Source organism: Crinia signifera, chromosome 6, assembly GCF_055691185.1.
Source record: "Crinia signifera chromosome 6, ASM5569118v1, whole genome shotgun sequence".
NCBI lineage: Eukaryota > Metazoa > Chordata > Amphibia > Anura > Myobatrachidae > Crinia > Crinia signifera.
In genome coordinates, this window is record NC_139222.1 from 132379150 (window position 1) to 132395941 (window position 16792).

The 16792-nt window shown below is 45.4% G+C and overlaps 1 protein-coding gene across 3 annotated transcripts in view; it reads left to right on the top strand.

Moving 5' to 3' along the window:
* Positions 1-1913: 1913 nt before the first annotated feature.
* The window catches only part of RARA (retinoic acid receptor alpha), a 127537-nt gene continuing 112658 nt past the window's right edge, over positions 1914-16792 (top strand). The window contains exon 1 of one of the 3 annotated variants that reach the window (XM_083147255.1): positions 1914-2047. The gene's annotated coding sequence lies outside the window, so the exon portion shown is untranslated. Of the gene's footprint in view, positions 2048-2641; positions 2833-16792 lie in introns of those variants that run through there. The other 2 variants (XM_083147254.1, XM_083147258.1) reach the window with 2 other exon arrangements.

Below are 16792 nucleotides of genomic sequence, written 5' to 3' on the forward strand. Positions count from 1 at the left end.
GTGTCTGTGAGGAGATATTGAGGTTTATCTTGTGAACCCTGTCAGGTGAAGCCTGGTGTATGCATACCCTCCAACTGTACCGATTTAGCCGGTACAGTACCATTTTTTAACGGACTGTGCCAGCTAAAAAACAAATGTACCGATGTACCGATTTTCTGCGCTGGTGGCCACTCCTCTGACTCTGCAGGCGAATGCTCCGGGCTGCTATGGATGTGATTGGGCTCAGTGGGGGTTAATGTGTCCCATTGCGGCTGTTCCCGTTCCCAGGGGTGCCTTGCATGGCAGCCAGCATTCACACGTCGCATGACGTCAGCACGCTGCCTGCGCACACGTCATGCCCACTGCCTGCGCGCCCTTTGATCTGACTGGTGCCACGGGATTGGGTGCAGTACCCTGCGAGTACCAGTGCTATGCTCCATAGCAGCCCCCCAGTCACACTCCCTCACAGGCACAGCTTTCTCCCCACTCCCCAGATCCCCCGCTAGTGAGCTCGCCATAAGTCAGAGGCAATGATCAGCCTGGGCCGGGTCTGCTCTGTGACGGCGGCTACCGGTTCCCTCACATCAACCATCGGCTGGGCGCCCACACTGCCTGTGCGCCCCTTGATCTGACTGGCGCCATGGGTTTCGGACAACGGAACAGCTCATTGGGGTACAGTACAATTTTAAATTGAATGTCCTTTCTCAGGTGGGGGCATGTCCACGAATATATGAGGTGTTGCCACACCACCTCTACATTTGACCACGCCCCCTATACCCGTGACCACGCCCCCTGTACAGATTTCCATGTCTAAAATGTTGGAGGGTATGTGTATGTGGATGGGCAGGGCCTGGCTACTTACCAACCCTCCTCCCTGAGAAAATGCCTCAGTAGAATCTGGCTCTGCACCTGCACTAGGGCTATTTCACATGCTCCGGCTCCTGCCGGGCGACAGAACCCTGTACGGTGAAAAGCTGTGACGCACACCGTAGTTAATAATGGACACAACCGCCCCGTTGCAGTCGGATCCCACCACTGGAAGGGACGGCTGCCGGGCTGTGGCCATCCCCTCCATTGTAAACCGCTGTGCGTGGCGCGGCTTCCTGGCTGTGCGGGGTTTCTCCGCCCGGCAGGAGCCGTAGCGTGTGAAATAGCCCATAAGATGTGAGTCTGGGCTTAAGGTGCCCATACACTGAGGCAATTTGGTCCGATGTCGGCCGATTGCGACCAATCGGCCCATTAAATCAAACCAAATCGCCACTCCCTGACATGCAGTCGGGTCCGATGCGCGGCCCTGTGCGCATCGGACCCGACCAGGTGGTCGGACCGGCTGGTGACCACCTGTTCTGGGACCTCCCTCCAGGCGGCGAGGCGGACAGGAAGCAGGGACACATGCGATCCATCACAACAGATCACATGCGTCCCTGTTGCCGGGAAGGTCCCGGCGGCTTGCAGGGTATCGGGTGTCCGAACACTGCTGCGAGACGTCGCAGCAGTGTATGGGCACCTTTAGAGCTGGATTAATACGTGCGCTAGTTCTTAACTGCATATCTCTTTCATGCCATGATATAGCTGAATAGAAATAGTAAACTACACTGAAAGCAAAGTGATGCCACAGAGGCAGATAGAAACACAATCCCCTGGCAGACAGACATGACACATTAGCCCCCTGTGCCCTCCCACCACACTCCCCCTCGGCTTTCCCCGTGACTCCTGCAGTTTGGGTCCTGGCTGTCAGCGGAATGTACCAAGCTGCATTAACCTTCTTGTCATTTCAGGCTGAGAGCCCCCAGCGGCTGCCTCGGGTCCATTTACCTGCCAGAGGATTATAATGATGTCTCATTAAATATGCAATGAACTTTACTGCCTACTACAGCTACAGCAGCGCTCTGGTGGTGCTGCTGCAGCTGCGGGAGGGGGGGCTGTCAGGTGACTCAGGCCAGTGGCTTCCCAGGACTAGTAGCAGGCAGCCTGTGCAGACGAGTCAGACGGCGGATGGGGAACTCACGTCCCCAATATGTGTGTATGTCTATCCTCATGGGCTTTTGCAGTCATGCTTTTAACATAGGTACACATTTATAATTTTGTATAAATAACAATGCAAAGAAAACCAATGCACAGAATGAGATGAATATTGTACTTATTAAGAAAAACAACACGTCTACTCAATGGTTTTACAAAATCTGTATGTCATTATATAATATTTTTGGTGGGGTAAAGGTTTGAGAAGTGATGGTGAAGTATTAGTGTTACTTCTGTGTGCTGCTGTGACGTTGCAAAGCACCATAATACTAATTACAGGAGGGGAGACCCCGTTAGTCCCCTGGTGTGAGATATAGGTGGGTGCTGCAGACCATTAGCTGTCACTGCTGTATGTTGTATATGGGCAAAAATACAAATGTGCAGATAGGCATGGGTTAAATCTATGCAGTTATAACCCGTCTAATGGCAGCTTGGTTCTCCTAGGATGCTATCTATAATGTGAGCCCTCTGTATATTATATGGTGCAGTGGAGCAGCCACATTGTGAGACTTGTGACCAAGCATGCCACATACTGAGTGCCCCAGCCGGCAGTGGAGGGGTTAAGCCGGAGGGTGGTAGGTCTGGCGGGTTGCGGGGTGGGGAGCGAGCTGTGGGAGGTACCGGCAGAGAGAGGCTGAGCCGTGGGATAAAGTTTCACTATATACCCGCTATGGCTGCAGAGAGAGGAGGCTGCAGCGGCGGCGGCGGTGGGGTCATCTGACACCACATAGAGCCCGGCTGCGCTTTGTCTGCAGCTTCCCTGCGTCCCCAGCACAGGCTGTGTATAGGTGCGGCGGAGCCCCGGAATATAACCACACAGAAGAACTGCAGGTAATGGGCACCAGACACTGTGGGAAGGGGCATATGGGGGAGGGAGAAAGGTGTCCTAATCCAGAACTGAGGGAGAGGACACTTACTATACAATAGGTGTTCCTGTAGGACAGTGACATATCGATGGCTCTGTAACAAGTACTGTACTGTATATGGTTTTGTATTTTGTGCAGTGACACAGTGTGTGTGTGCTGTTCTAGTCTTTACTATAATATATACAGCCGGCATACAAATCAGCTTTAGTGTTTTTTTGCATCCTATGGCTTACTGCAGTGTGTGTCATTGTGATATATGTATATGGCTGTGATGTTTGTACAATTGTTAAAGTACGATTTATTCTAGTTAATATATTGTGTAATGTTGGTTCTCTGTTTGTGACCTATATTGTCTTATAAAGCACACAGTGTTCTGTTGGTGTAATGTGTACATACAATATCTATGTTGCTCTTTGCTGTGTTCCTATAGTGTGTTTTACAGTACTGTGTATTACGGTGTGATAGTGCTTTCAAATGAAATCACCTTTTTTCTACTTTATAGTATCTTTAATAATGACAAATGTTCCCTGATACTATTGGTTCATAATAGTGCAATTAATATTTTTCTATATGCAAACATAAATCGCAATAGATTTATTTTACTGTAGTTTGTACAAATAATACGCATAGCATTAATGAAAAATACTCTATACTATATTTTATGTACTATGTGTTTATGTGGTTTGGTTTACAGTCTTCTGTTTATTGTATACTGGTCAATACAGTGCGTTTAAAATTGATCTGCAACGTTATCTACTGTTTGACCATAAAGTGTATATATAACATTGAAAAGTAATACTGTGTTATGTTTACATAGTGTTATATAACCTTAATATGTATTTTAGATTTTCATTCAGTGCATCAATATCTATCTATCTATCTATCTATCTATCTATCTATCTATCTATCTATCTATCTATCTATCTATCTATCTTACTGTGTACTAACTAACTAGTTTTTTAAAACATAAAAAATATTTACTATGTGTTCATATAGTATATGTGATAACATACTTTATTCTGTACTATATTATAAGTTAGTATATGTGTATGCTGTGACTAAATCTGTACTGATGCTGGCTTTGGGAAAAGCCTTGTGTATTACTAATACATATGATACTGGATTTCATTATAAAGCATAGTGTTTAATGCTGGGAGAGCATGGTGGGAATAATTCTGGTACATATAGAACTGCATTACATACTGTAGGAGAAAATGATGTGTACAATACTGATGCTTAGAAGCTCTACTACTTGGGAGAACATGTTATAAATAATATGGATACATATTAGACTGGTTTACAACACTCTTAGGGCAAAATTTACTAAAATGGGAGTTCTATTTCAGATGGGATGTTGCTATGGAGAACCAATCACATTATATTTTCTTCTAGAATGTGCTAAATAGATAAGTTGATTGTGATTAGTTGCCGATAGCAACATCCCATCTGAAATAGAACTCCCATTTTAGTAAATTCCCCCCTTAGACTGGACTACACGGAGGATGTGCTCTTTGTAATACGGATACATGCAAGACTACACTACATTGAGAAAACTCAATGAATATAATACTGGTACGTATTACATGGATGAACACAAATGTATAGTTAAGATGCAAACAGGGCTACATATGAAAAATTCAAAATCATGATACATGTGGGACTGGACTGTATAAGAGAATACATTGTGTATACTAACATGCGAGGCTGGATTACATGGGAGACAGCAAAGTGTGTAAAAGTAGTATTTGACACTAAGGCCGGGATGTATCAACACTTACTGCAGCGCAGTGCCTTCTCTTATGTACTAATAAAGTTTGGCGGTTTTTATTTTTTTTTAAACTCCGCCTGTCTCAACTATCCCGGAGCTTCCGGCGCGGCTTACACTTGCATTGGGTTCAATGCAAGTTGAAGTGCTGTGGAATGTATTACCATTTGTAGCTCTCTAATCAGCCCTGGTTTTTTTTTCCGCCAAGTTTGAGTGGCGTTATACACGGTTTTGCCCGTGATCCCTGCCACCGAATACAGCAAGCTTACAGATATGAACTAGTTGTATACTGTACATGCCCCCTGCAGCCGGCAGACCCAGCTCCCATCTCTCACCCCAGCAATGCCCAGCTCCATTTCCAGGGGTTCCAGTACGAGCATCAGACTCGGCAGGTCCCCGTTCAGGAGACAGTGGGGTCCAGCAGCTCCATGGGAAAAGAAGCGGCGGCAGGAGGAGGATGCTGGAGGAGAATCACCAGGGATGAGGGAGCAGTGCCCGGTACACGGGATGGTGTAATAGTCGGACACCCCGGGATCTCCTCTCTCTGCAAGAGCGGTCACGTCTGCAAAGTTCTCTCTGAAGAGAACATTAAATTAAAAGCAGGAATACTTGCCCGGCCCCATTACGCATGCGCATAACGATAAACCCCCCCCCCCCAAAAAAAAAATAACGCAGGAGAGCTCAGTATACGCAGCCCATTCAAAATAAAAAAATAATAGTACATGACATGAAAACTTCCGAAAAACGGCTGCGAAACGGGCACGAAAAAAAAAATAGGTAAGTAAAATTTACACTCACGAATATTGATACATCCCGGCCTTACATACAGTATATACAGGGAAAAAGTTCTGTATTCTATACTAGTGCTTGTGAGACAGGACAACAGAGAAGTATATGCTGCCTATATTATTGAATCATGAAAAAGCGCACTACGTGGGAGAATACTAAATTTTATATATTTATTATCAGTTTCTTATATAGCTAAGCCAATTCTGTTGGCTTTACAATTGGAAACAACAGTGATAAAAAAAAATGGGTAGTTACAGACAGCCATAGAGGTAGGAAGGCCCTGCTCACAAGTTTACAATCTATAGGATAATAATCTATAGAATTATGTACTACATGGTGAACACTATACTGTATAAAACTGATACATGGGTTGCAGGACTATTTTGGAGAACAATGTACAATACTAATGGTCGTGAGATTGAGATACATGGGAGGGCATGGTGTGCACAGTATTGATGCATGCGATTCTGGACTAAATGGGAGAAAATTATAATACTGATGCTTGCAATATTGGATTACATAGAACACTATATAATATAGATGCATGTTGGACTGGACTATATGCTGTGTATAATACAGATGCATGCAAGAGAGGACTTTATGGAAAACCGTTAAACACGTGCATCCGAAAGTTGACTTTATGGGAAAAAACTGTGTAATACTGATGCATGTGAGGTTGGACTACACTGGAGAACATGTTGTGTACATTATTTATTCAAGTGAGCCTGTACTACACTGGGGGACAACGTATGATACAAATACATGAAAGCCTGGACTGCATGAAAGGACATATTACTGATTTGGTGGGAGAGTTTCTACTGCATTGAAGAACACTATATAATAGAGATGGACTATGTTGGAGAACATGCTAATACATATATAATACTCATGTATACAAGACCGGACTATGAGGTTATTCAGACCTGATCTCACAGCTGCAGATTTGCAGGCAGGGTGATTATCGTACGGCTGCGCATGTATATGGCTCGCAGTACGCATGCACAAGGCCATCCTGCGATAAAATCCTTTTTTTAATCGCTGGCCTTTTGCAAGTTCATTGACACCAGGCGTTTGTGGGTGTCACCCTGGCCATTTACGGGGAGTGTCAGAGAAAATGTAGCCATGTTCAACCATTTTCAGGGAGGCTATATGATGTTCGCTCCGGCCCCGAACAGGCTGTTTGTATTGCACCGGCCAGGTAGGCTCTGGGTTACGCACAGACTGTACACACTAGAAAAATCATTTGATTTGATGTGAATGGCTTTGCAGCTAATTGCAGGGCTGCGGTATTTTCGCAAACTTTCCACAGGGCGGGATTTCACTCTGGCTGGCTGGAGATTACATGATAGCAGGGCTCTGCAAATTAGCAGCCCATGGATCAGGTCTGAATAACCCAGTGTATGGGTGAACGCTGTACGACGCTGACGCAGCTGGATTAAACAATGTGTTTATTTTGATACTTATGCATGCAAGCTTGACCTACATGGAATTACTCTGTTTAATATTAATGCATTCAAAACTGGACTATATTGGAGAACATACCCTGTATAATATTGATAGTAAGCCTTGGTGGAACAATATATGATATACAGTAAGTGCATATAAGCATGGGCTACATGGAAGAAAGCTGTATCATAACAATGCATGTGAGATTGGGAATACTGTGTATAGTATTGACACTTGCAAGACCTGTCTTTATGGGAGAACACTACAGTTCTGATTCAAGTGAGAATGGGGAACGGCGAATGTTAAGACTGATATACTGGAGAAAATTGTTCAATACTACGTAATTCATGTGAGGTTAAAGTACCTTAAAGAACACTGTATATGATGCATGCAAGACTACACTACATTGGAAAACATGCCAAGCATAGAGTTGATGCATATCCGGCTGCCTGATTATATGGAATACCATGGATAATGCTGGCGCATTCAGACTACTGCATGGGAGAACATTCTATAATACTGATGAATACTAACCTGGGCTATGTTGGAAAATAAAATATGATAGTAATACATGGGACCCTGGAATACATGCCAAGAGGGGTGGCTTGGGAATTAAATGTGGCCCTGGAGAATTTTGTGGCCTGACATGGGCAGCACTGGAGGTATAACATGCGGTATGGCCATTGCAGTATCATTAGATAGCAGAGCTTCTGCTCTGCACAATGGAATAACAGAATGAATGGGGACAAAGCAGTGTAATAATTGCAGAGGGCTGTTTGTCATGCGGGGCCAAAAGTTAGGAAACAAAACAGGTCTCAGAGGTACTTTGGCCCACCAGGGTTCTTCTCTATGGACGATATGCCCCTGCATGCCAGTACTTGTTGGGTGTAATTCTGAGGCATTTGAGACTGGTTTACTTTGGAGGACATGCTATGCATAATACTGATGTATTCAAGACTGGACTATGTGGGTAAATACAGTGTATGCATTGCTAACCTACCCACTGTACAGTCTTATATTTTTATGAACCCAAAACGCTTTAGGTATAAATAATCTCCCTTTTGAGCTAGATTGATCATTTTTTAATGGGGAATTAACTTACAAGACAAAACAATGCCTTGTAAATTAATGCCCCTTTAAAAAAATCATCCTAGTTTGGTGGACATCTCGCACTGCCACTGAACTCAGGCTCCTTAGTCTTCATGGGCCCCGGTCAATGCATCATCTGCACCAATGGTAGTTTTTCCCCTGATATTACCCATATTGTGTAATTCTATAAAATATAAAGATATAAAAAATGATTATGTAACACTGGAGCAGATTTTTTTATGCCTGGTGAAGTGATAAAGTGGCCAGTGATAATGCACCAACCAGTCAGCTACTAACTGTCATTTTTTTAAACCCAGTCTGTAACATGTCACTTAGGAGCTAAATGGCTGGTGCGTTATCACTAGCTGCTTTATCACTTCACCAGAATGTCACTTTGTTCCTAGAGAATTCATCGCCTGATTGGTCCAGCTCACAAAGGGCCAGATGCACTAAACTTGAAACGTGATAAAATGAAGACTGATAAACAGCCAGCCAATCAGCTCATAACTGCCATGTCACAGGCTGTGTTTGAAAAATAACAGGTAGCAGCTGGTTGGTTGGTGGCTTATTACTCTCCATTTTATCACTTTTCAAGGCTTAGTACATCTCGCCCAAAATGCCTCTCTCGACTGTATGTATGTGATATGTACACTTTTTATATGTCAGCAACCACTACATACCGGTATAACTGCAATGAAATGTTACATGGGAAAGAAATAGTAATGTCGCCAGAGAATAGTGGCATGCTGCAATATATGTAAATACAGTATCAGTTTATAGCTCTTTATACAATCCCTTTTCAAGTGATCAGAAAGAGTTGATCATTATGTACAGAAAGATCTTTGGTCACTGTACAAAGTCCACAGAAGAGGGTGGAGCTATGACTGACACACCAAGATGAGGCAGAAGTACAGTATGATAAAGATCAAGGGAGATCAGGCGTTGGAGTCCTGCTGTTCCTAATCCATGGTCACTGTAAATTTGGTTAGTATACTTTGCAGGTTTATTGTTTATTGGTCAACTTCTTTTTTGGGCTTTACTTGGGAGTTTACTATTCATTGTTAGGGTCTTGAATATCTTTAAAACAAAACTGAATATCTGCGTTCAGCATGTCCTATACTCAGGGCCGTAACTAGGGGGGGGGGGGGGCTAGGGGGTCACGCGCACCGGGCGCTGGAGGGTGAGGGCGCTAGTGTGAGGTCCCGGGGATGGGCAGCGGGGGCCCAGGGACTGTTACTAACAGCCATTGGCTCAGATTAACTCATATAAAGAATCATGGGAATAATACTGTAACTTACCCAGTGACTTAACTATATCCTGTCCTTATTATTCCAAACTGGGGAAAGTATATTTTTTCAAGAGGTAGAAAGATTGCTAGAGGCCTGGCAGCGGCGTAACTATCATATGGGCGCCCCCCCGCCGATAATAAACCACCGCCTCTCCACCCCCCACCACCACCCTGGCCGCCAATGCCCCCCCCCATCCCCTGCAGATTTACCTGTATTTGCTGCGGTGGTCCGGGCTCCCCTCCTGGCTTCATTCTGATGTTATGAAAAACAGACCATCACAAAATGTCCGCCCCCATACAGCAGACAGTTTCAGAGAACAGTCTGCTATATGGGGGCGGACATTTTATGATATCCCGTCTCCATAACATCAGAATGAAGCCAGGAGGGGAGCCGGGACCACCGTAGCGAATACAGGTAAAGCTGCGGGGGGCATTATAATACCCCCGCAGCACCCCCGACGCCCGCACTTACACAGCGCCTCCCTGCGGCCGCGGTGCTATTGTTACGCCACTGGGGCCTGGACTAATTTGTATGACAAAAGGTTGACACAAGCAAAAGGTCGACTTAATAATGGTCAACACAGGAAAAGGTCAATTTAGTTAACTTGTTCATACTTTCCAATCCATGTGGACTACGATTGTGTGTGAAGTGTAGCGAGGCACCATGCGAGGGTACATGTTCCACTAATTGGGGGGTCCATGTTGACAGATGTCGACATAAACACAAACAACTATGCAAACTCATGTCGACCTTTTCTTGCATCCACCATTCTCATGTCGACCTATTGCTTGCGTTTACCATTTGCCTGTGTCGACATTTTCCCTGTTAACCATTCATGGTTGACCTAATGACTGTTGACCTAGACAGTGGACATAGTGACCCGCACCCATGTAGCCCCCTTTCTGATTGGTGTGGGTAGTGCATACGCCCAGGCGTCGAGCTCAGTCCTCTTGATCCCAGGAACAATGTCTGTGTTATGCAGACAGGTGCCTGTGTATGCAGGTGTAGTAGCAGGAAAGTTGAATGTTATGAGGACACACAGTATAGTAGCACACAGGGGCGGATTGGGATGTAAAAACAGCCCGGGAAATTTATGGAAGCAGCCCTGGGGGCGGGGTCTGCTAAGGGGGTGGAGTCTGTCAAGACAGGGCGGGTCCCTAATAATAGAATCTGATTTAGAGTTGCATGCAGTTGCAGCCTGACTTGTATTTTTGATGCAGTTGCATATGCAACTTTATGCTAATGCTGTTATACTGCCACCATTGGTTGCATTTTTGAAACTTTCACCAGCAACCCCAACAGGTAACAATCATACTGACCCCAAATATAAAACCCCACAGAAAACAAAAACATATGCCCCCACACGACAAAAACACACTGGCCCCCAAAGAAAAAACAAATATTGTCCCAAACAGAAAACAATACACATTGGTGGCCCAACAGGAGAAAAACACATGACACCAGACAAAAAAAAACATTAAACGCTAGCCCCCACAGGAATAACATAAAAACATATTGGGCTCCACAACAGCAAAAAAAAATAATTGAGAGGTGCCAAAAATAGAAAACAGCCATCACATATTACAATATATATCTGTTTATCTATCTATATAAAATCACAACAGCTCACACATATATAATCTACGAACTGCGGCACTGCGGTCTGATTGAAGTGTGCAAATGAAGACTGAAATCATGGTGCATCAAAACCATGATTTGAGTCTTCATTTACACACTTCAATAAGAGTGCCACATTTCGTGGATTATATATATATATATATATATACAGTAGCTCCCGTGTGGGAAACAGCACTCACCAGACTTAATGCGATAGTAGTATAGTGGAACAAGGTGTCCCAGGTTTAATGATTCTTACTTGGAGCCTGCCGACGTTTCGGTCCAATACAGACCATTATCAAGGCAGAAGGTATCCAAACAGGTCATCAGCAGCAATTCAGCAACAAAGGGGTAACAGGGACAGGGAGCCTCTGTCCGGGTCCCTGTTATATAGGGGAGTGGGTAACCTCCCACCGCTAATTGCGTTCCACATCGTGGAGCGCATGACGTCACTTCCGGTTAGAACCGGAAGTGCGCGGCCGCAGTATACTGCGGCTTCAAAGTGCCGATCTAAGGCACTTAGCATAGCGGTCAGCTATAGTACAGCTGCCGCTAAAGCTATGAAGTACTGGCCAATGAGAAGGGGCTGGGGGGATCAGTCCGGTGGTCGTATGCCATCCGGCCACGTGACATCGGACCAATCACGGCTGCTGATTGGTGCCTGAGTGTCACGTGTTGATTGTTTACATGGGAGCTGTCAGTGTAATGAGCGTGCAGTATGTGTACCAAGCTGCAAACAGGGACCCGGTGCAGGGTAGGGGTAGAGGGGCGATAAAAGCATACATATAACTGCAGGTTCTTATAACATACATCAGCCAGTGAACATATAGAAGCGCAAACAAAAATGTTAGTGGTAGATGCACCTTAGGGTAAATATATTATTATAATATATTGGTCAAATGACACCAAATCACTATATAGGGTGGGTCTCCATGTGCCCCCTCACTACTTGACTGGTAAAAAAATATAAAGGGTCATGGGGCTACTGGGACGGCCAGTTAGTTGATATCATATAGAGGCGGTCGTTCTGTGCCGGACCAATAAATATCGGTAAATAATTATACAGGGGGTTGTCGCCGTGTGCCTCCAAAGGGTAGTTATGTGGGCCTGGGTAGTATAGGCTATAAAGTGAGGATGGTATAGTTATGCAGGGGGGGTCATGGGGGGGCCAGTACTATGAAAAGGTGTAGCACGTCCGTTACCGTCGGGTGCGTGCATAGGTGTGATGAATATTTTAAGGCGCATAACGTCGTATACTAATACGAAGGCAATTGCCCGTGTCTGACTGCGATAAGGGAAATGATCATTTAGATCACAAGTCCAGACATAAATGCAAAAATGAAGAAAAAATGGAAAAATGAATGAAAAACCATGAACACATGAAAAAACGTGAAAAAACGTGAAAAAACGTGAAAAAACTGTCTTCATATCCATCAAATGGGAAAATTCTGTGTGGTTATAACAACCTGTGGGAGAAGTCCCAAAAGCTGGAAAAGTACTCCTAATGTCCAAGGAAAATGTTCAGAGGGTTGTTTTCATTCATCCCTTTAGGAGCAATCGTATCCAGTCTGTAGATCCATCTACTTTCCAGTCTGCGTAGAGATAGAGTTCTGTCGCCTCCCCGAGGCGGTGGTGGTATCCAGTCGATGAGTTTACACCTCAGGTCGGGTACATTGTGTCTGGCTTTGATAAAATGTCTCGGAACTGGGAGGTCTGCTGTCCCTGTGGCAATGGCTTGTCGAATCGACATTCGGTGATTTGCCATCCTCTCCCTGAATTTTCTGGTAGTCATACCAACATAGTATAGCCCGCAAGGGCATGTCAAGATATAGATTAAGTGGTCCATCATACAGTGTAACCTGTATTTGATCTTTAATGGTTGTCCCGTCCTTGGGTGTGGAAAAGTGGGTCCAGTCAACATACTACTGCATGTTGTACAGCCGCTACATTTAAAGCATCCTGGTCTCCTCTCATGTAGCCAGGTATTACTTTGTTGTTTGTCTGGTTGCTTGGTGGGTCTCAGGAGAAGTTGTTTAAGGTTAGGGCCTTTTTTGTAGGCCATCATTGGAGGTGGTGTTTTCGCCAAATGGAGCAGGGGATCAGTCTTTACGATCTGCCAATGTCGGCGGATGGATTTATTAATCGTTGGTGCCATATTGTCAAATATGGTGGTGTAGACCATCCTCTCTGGCTTCATTCTGTTGTTAGGGCATGTTTCAAGGTGTTTTCGTCTTGCTTTTTTAAGACAGTTATTGATCGTTGATGCTGAGTAGCCCCTCTCTTTGAATCTTGTCGACATCTCCGATAATTGTTGTTCCATCGTACTTTCTTCTGAGTTATTGCGCATAACTCGCATGAACTGGGAAATAGGTAAATTATTCTTCAGGGCTGGGGGATGTTGGCTGGAAGCCAGTAACAATGTGTTCCTATCCGTTGGTTTGCGGAACAGGGTGGTATTCAGTTGTCCGTTGTTCAGGGTGACGGTGATGTCAAGGAAATTAACCGTGGTCTCACTTGCTTCAGAGGTGAATTTGACTGGGTTGTCCAGTGCGTTCAGTGTGTTAACCATGTTCAGGAAGGTCTCAATGGTGCCATGCCAGATAATGAAGATATCATCTATGAACCGCTTGTAAAAGCGTAGATGTTGCCCAAATAAGGGATATATTTGTGTCTGTTCATAGTGGCTCATATAGATGTTGGCGTAGGATGGCGCTAGGTTCGAACCCATAGCGGTCCCGGAGCATTGGACGTAATAGGAGTCACGGTAGAGAAAATGATTATATTTCAAGACTTTCTCACTCAGGTCTATCAGGAATTCGGTAGGCGGTGTTGGCCGGTGATGTATACTGAGGGCCCGTCTGAGTGTCTCAAGTCCTTCCTCGTGGGGTATGATAGTATATAGAGATCCCACATCCATGGTGGCTAGGATCACATCAGATAGATCACCTGATACCGCATTGAGTTTTATTAGGAAGTCACTGGTGTCACGGAGGTAGCTGTCACCCTGTTGGACTATGGGTTGAAGAAATGAGTCCACATAGATGGCCAGAGGTTGCAGGAGAGAATTGCGTGCCGATATTATCGGTCTACCAGGTGGGTGAGAGGCGCACTTGTGTACCTTGGGCAGGGTATAAATGATCGGGCAGACAGGGTGGTTTACCGTGAGGTAGTCAGTCGTGTTTTTGTCAAGCCAGCCATTGGTGTACCCAACGTTGATGGTGTCGTCAACTTGTTTTTTGAATGATGGTATGGGGTTAGAGTCTACCAGGGTGTAAGTGCTACTGTCGCTTAGTTGTCTCATGATCTCCTGGTTGTAATCTGTCCAGTCTTGGACCACAACGGCACCCCCTTTATCGGCCGGTCTGATAACCAGTGTGTTATCTTTCTTAAGATTAAGCAGGGCTGCCCTTTCTTTGGGTCTTAGGTTGTCGAATTTGGTATGGGTCTTTTTAGGTGTGGTGTCTAGGTTGACCAAACGAGTAAAAGTTTTAATGCTCGGGTTAGTCGACACAGGATCAAAAGTCGACGGTCTTTTGAATGCACTGCTCGAGGAGCGTATTTCGGTGGGTGGGAAATGTTCCCTCAGTCTGAGTTTGCGACCAAACTTAAAAAGGTCAATGTTGGAATCAAAGCTATCGTGTGGACATGTGGGAACGAATGACAACCCTTTTGCAAGTAATTGCATGGTGTCTATGTCCAAAGGTTTGGACGAGAGATTGAAAACCAGGTCAGGGGCCTTCTCCGGACTATTTGGCTTAAAGCGCCCCCGCCGGGGGTGTGGCCTGCGTGTTCTTGCAACGGTTGGTCTCTTGGGGTGCGGGTGCTCTGTCCTAAAAAAGGACGTCTAGGTGGGCGTATATCTGCGTTGTCGGTATCAGATGCCGATGCAGATGAACCAGTATCTCTGCCAAATTGTGCCCTGCGGTTGTCTCGTCTCTGTCTCGAGAACCTCTGGGGTCTTTGTTGGCCCGAGTTGCCCAAGAGCCACCTGTAAACCGTGTGGCTCTGATAGTCAGAGGCCACAGTGGCCAATTTGTTACGCTTAAAGGAGGTGAGTTCGTTTTTGTAGGCCTCAACCTGTAGACGTAGTTTCTCAATCAAATTAGAGGAGCGATCGTTCCTAATAGTGGCTAAGTTTTTCACAGTGAAATCATCAATATCTGCTTTGATAGTTTTAAGTTCAGTGCCCACCTCCTCAATAACCAATAGCATTAGGTCCTGGGAGCACTTATTGAGGACCCCACACCATCTGCTACAGAATACAGGGTTTGACCGACCGATAGTGGGTACGTTCTGGACTCTAAAACCCCTAGGTATTTGTTTTTTGCGGTGGTACTCCGAGAGGAATTGACCATGTAGGGAAAGGTCAACCTCACGTTTCTTAAGTCTAAGCAGACGGAAATACAGATCTGGGGCTGATTCGCCCGGAAGGGATTCAAAGTCAAGTTTGTCAAATAAGACTTTGTCAGCGTCGTCATCAGTCAGTGAGACAATGCCATGTTCTGCTTGTGATAGTAATTGCTCGTCAAGGAGACCAGGTGTGCTAAAAGCCATGCCCGGTGTGTAGTCAGGTCAGTATCCTGATGCGTACAAGGAGTCCCTCCACTCCTGTTAGGCTAACCTGTTCAACTGTCACAAGCAATAAGACAAATATAATGGTGGGTGTCAGGTATGATATTGGGCCACGTCTGGGGTCAATATCTCAATGTAAGTATACAAGACCTGCACTCTCACCCACATCTGAGGTAACCGCTAGGGTGCCGTATAAATAGCAGTGTCCATGGGGGACAGTGCTATGTAAATACAGTAGCTCCCGTGTGGGAAACAGCACTCACCAGACTTAATGCGATAGTAGTATAGTGGAACAAGGTGTCCCAGGTTTAATGATTCTTACTTGGAGCCTGCCGACGTTTCGGTCCAATACAGACCATTATCAAGGCAGAAGGTATCCAAACAGGTCATCAGCAGCAATTCAGCAACAAAGGGGTAACAGGGACAGGGAGCCTCTGTCCGGGTCCCTGTTATATAGGGGAGTGGGTAACCTCCCACCGCTAATTGCGTTCCACATCGTGGAGCGCATGACGTCACTTCCGGTTAGAACCGGAAGTGCGCGGCCGCAGTATACTGCGGCTTCAAAGTGCCGATCTAAGGCACTTAGCATAGCGGTCAGCTATAGTACAGCTGCCGCTAAAGCTATGAAGTACTGGCCAATGAGAAGGGGCTGGGGGGATCAGTCCGGTGGTCGTATGCCATCCGGCCACGTGACATCGGACCAATCACGGCTGCTGATTGGTGCCTGAGTGTCACGTGTTGATTGTTTACATGGGAGCTGTCAGTGTAATGAGCGTGCAGTATGTGTACCAAGCTGCAAACAGGGACCCGGTGCAGGGTAGGGGTAGAGGGGCGATAAAAGCATACATATAACTGCAGGTTCTTATAACATACATCAGCCAGTGAACATATAGAAGCGCAAACAAAAATGTTAGTGGTAGATGCACCTTAGGGTAAATATATTATTATAATATATTGGTCAAATGACACCAAATCACTATATAGGGTGGGTCTCCATGTGCCCCCTCACTACTTGACTGGTAAAAAAATATAAAGGGTCATGGGGCTACTGGGACGGCCAGTTAGTTGATATCATATAGAGGCGGTCGTTCTGTGCCGGACCAATAAATATCGGTAAATAATTATACAGGGGGTTGTCGCCGTGTGCCTCCAAAGGGTAGTTATGTGGGCCTGGGTAGTATAGGCTATAAAGTGAGGATGGTATAGTTATGCAGGGGGGGTCATGGGGGGGCCAGTACTATGAAAAGGTGTAGCACGTCCGTTACCGTCGGGTGCGTGCATAGGTGTGATGAATATTTTAAGGCGCATAACGTCGTATACTAATACGAAGGCAATTGCCCGTGTCTGACTGCGATAAG